Here is a 3,816-nt window from a genome sequence, read left to right on the forward strand (position 1 = left end):
CACTCACATGTGAACCCGCTAACGAACCGAACGCTCGTAATGCAGACACAGCAGCTGCCGGCCTTGTTCCCAGCGCGGCCTCTCAGGGACACCCTCCCCCAGTCCTCACGGCCGCCCTGCCTGCAGGTAAGTCCCTGGCATCCTGCCAACAGTCACGAGGGCTCAGCTACAGAAGGAGGGCGCAGAGCCCACACCACCCGGGCCCCTGCAGGCCCAGCTCCGTGACGGCCCCACAGGCGCCTCCTCCCCTGGCCCCTCCCCCAAGACCAGGAGGTGGAGCAGCTCAGCCTCGTCCACAGGGACAAGCTCAGGCAGGGCCCCAACGAGGCAAGGAAATGCGCCCCAAATGAAAGCACAAGGGACCTCCAGGAAGGGGTTCCCCACCAAACCAGTGACTAAGGCACTAAAAGGTTGTCATTAAGGAAGTAAAAGGCCCCAATACACACAGTCACCCCAGGTCCGGTCTCGGCCGCTCCTTCCTGGGACGCGCTGCCAGGCGGGTGATGGGCCTCCTCCCTCTGATGCCAGCAGTGCAGCTGCGATCACAGGCAGCGGGGCCCTGGCTGTGCTGCCTCAGGACTCGCTCAGGAGCGGACTGAGTACAGGGACGGGCAGGGCCTCTTACGAACACACACGAGGCTGGGGCAGCAGGACTTACCGGACAGAGACCTTAAACCAAGAGAGAATGAAGGACCCAGCAACTGTGTGCGTGGGTATTTACCGGAAGGAACCCCAGCACTACGCTGAAGAGACATACACGTCCATACATTCACGGCAGCAGCACCTCAGTGTCCATCGATAGACGAATGGCTGCAAGTGCACAAGGGACTAGGGCTCCACCCTTTAAAAGACAGGATGACGACACCTACAGGGCTTTGTGCTCAGAAATAAGCCAGAACAGAGACACCTGTGATTTCACGTGTATGTGGAACCCAGAACACAGCAAAGGCACAAGCAGAACAGAACCGACTCAGCAGGTTTGCCAGAGGGAGGAGGAGGGGTGTGTGTGTGTGTGTGTGTGTGGAAAAGGAGACGGGGTTAAGTGCACCTGGTAGCGACCAAACAGTTTCGGGCGTGAGGACGGAGGAGGGAACAGACGGACCGGAAGGTATGTAAGTGCTTGGTCCCTGAGCCGTGCACCTCAGTCCATACTGTGCATCCACTGCAGCTGAAAAAATGAAACTACAGAAACAGGACGTGCACTCAAAAGTAAGGGTTTCCCAAACCAAACGAATGGGGAACCGATTTTCACGGGCAAAAGGCTTCTAAATTCCAAAATAGCTACATGGAAAAAAGGTTAGTAAGAAAAGGCGAGTGAAAAATGAGACACCAAGTGCAGCCCCAGTGTCCGTGGGTGGACGAGTGGCTAGAAACGGCTGCAGTCACGTCCACACGGATGCTACACGGCGGTCAGAGAGGAAACCTCACCTTTTGCCACAGCACGGAAGGCCCTGGAGAGTCACGCTAAGTGAGATAAGCAGTCAGAGGAAGACATGTGACTTCACTCATACGTGGAATCTAATTAACAAAACAGACACAGACCAGGCCGACAGTTACAGGGGAGGGGGGGTTGGGGGTGGGGCTGCGGGGAAAAAAGTGAAGGGATTAAGAAAAACGCGTAGACACAATAGTATGGTGATTACCAGAGGGGGTGGGGGGAGCAGAAGAGGGTAAAGGGGGACAAATGGTGCCGGAAGGAGACTTGGCTTGGGCCGGCGACCACACAGTGCAATACCCGGATGCTGTTTCACAGAACTCTGCGGCTGAAACGCAGTTTTATTGACCAACGTCCCCCCAGTCAGTTCAATAAGAAAACTGGGGAGCAGACTGCTTCCTCCTGTCCTCACCCGAGTGCCCTGCTCCTGCTGCTCCTCCTCTGAGGGCCCCTAACTGTGCACAAGTCCAAGTTTGCGGCCTCACGGACACCCCCTCCACCTTCAGAGGAGGGACACACGTGGCCCTTCTCAGGGGTTTCCTGGGGAACTGCCCAGGGAGACGGGAATTCATGGGCATTTGGCAGCGTTGTTTTCTTTTTAAATATTGATTTTTTACAGAGAGAAAGGGAGAGGGATAGAGAATTAGAAACATCAATATGAGAGAAACATCGATCAGCTGCCTCCTGCACACCTCCTACTGGGGATGTGCCCGCAGCCAAGGTACATGCCCTTGACCGGAATCGAACCTGGGACCCTTGAGTCCGCAGGCCGACGCTCTATCCACTGAGCCAATCCGGTTAGGGCTGGCAGCGTTGTTTTAAGTAGCTCTTTAAAACACACCTGGAAACACATCAGCAATATTTCACGAGTGCCTGACTGGTATTCATTCAAATGTAAAAGCACAGCTTCCTCCGTCTATTTGCCTCCTGACCATCTGGCTAATAATAAAAGGACTTTGGTAGGAACGGGGAAAAGGGCTAAACGGTGAGGGAAGGCGACTAGACAGACTGGGTGGTGGACACACAATACAACAGACAGAGGCTGTATCATAACATGGCACACCTAAACCTAAATAATTTTACTAGCCAATGCCACCCCAAGCTATGTATATAAAAACCTAAGCGACTGTCCGGCTGGTAGCTATGACACACACTGACCACCAGGGGGCAGATGCTCTGGCCGGTAGCTATGACGCACACTGACCACCAGGGGGCAGACACGCAACAGGAGCTGCTGAGCTACAGTGACTTGGCAGCTGTGGTTTCGGGTGATGCACCTGGAACCAGAGAGGAAGGAGCCCAATTTCGGGGTGCGTCACTCAAGAACTGCCCTCTCGCAATCTGGGACCCCCTTGGGGGATGTCGGAAAGCCAGTTTCAGCCTGATCCCCGCAAGCCCGGCCGGGGAGACCCCACCCGTGCACGAATCTGTGTACCGGGCCTCTAGTAAACTCAATTTAAAAAATAAAATTAAAAAAATCATAACAAAAAGATTGGTGCTGTTTTCAGAGAAAAGTGGGAACAAGGGCCTAAAGGAGTTCATCTTGCCCCAGGGCAGCCACCCAAACCTGCTTTTGTGACACATTAACCGCACTGCACAGGGGACGTTTAGGCCCAAAGGCAACACCTAAAAGGTCGTCTTGTCCAACCCTCATGCCCCAGGTGAGGGGACCGTCTCCAGCGGGGAAGGCCTTTGTCAGACGCCCGGGGCCACTGCACGGATGGCATTTCTAGTGGAGCAGCTAGAAGCCAGGCCTCTGCCTCGCACAGGGCTCTGCCCCCGGCCGGGCGGGTCGGCGGGCTTCACGCAGCCCCGTCGCGAGCACATGGAAGGACCTGGGCTCACCTGGGGGTGCAGGGCCAGGGACAAGGCAACTGCTTCGCATTGGCTGGTTTTTATTGTGAGAAGGTCAGACATCAGAGCCGGGTTCCCACGGCCGTCCCCTCTGCCAGCTGCCACTGAACCAGATTTGTCACGTCCCACAAGTTATTGCCCTTCTGGCCGTGTCCACGCGATGGTCGTGGTTTTGTAGAACGGGAACAGCTCGCTTCCTCCCTGGGTCCAGGCGTGGGCTGAGGTCGGGTAGCACTTCTCTTGGGTGGGAAGCAGGAGCTCACACTTAGGGACACAGGTGGGAGGGGGCGTCTGGGGGTGCGGTGGCTTCTGCATGCTTTCTGGTCTCTCCAAGGACGGCTTCTGGCTCTGGACGTACAGGCTGTGGGAGCGCAGGGCTCTGCCTCCTGAGACCTGGCTTGTTCACGGGGAGCTCCACGGCGGGGACCCCGGTCTGTCCCTGGGCCGCGGCCTCCTCTTGGGCTGCTCCGCATCAAGGTCCCCGTGGATCACGCAGAGCAGCAGCTTGGCCTTCGGCTGCTGCCAGC

Source organism: Myotis myotis, unplaced genomic scaffold, assembly GCF_014108235.1.
Source record: "Myotis myotis isolate mMyoMyo1 unplaced genomic scaffold, mMyoMyo1.p scaffold_m19_p_38, whole genome shotgun sequence".
Classification (NCBI taxonomy): Eukaryota; Metazoa; Chordata; class Mammalia; order Chiroptera; family Vespertilionidae; genus Myotis; species Myotis myotis.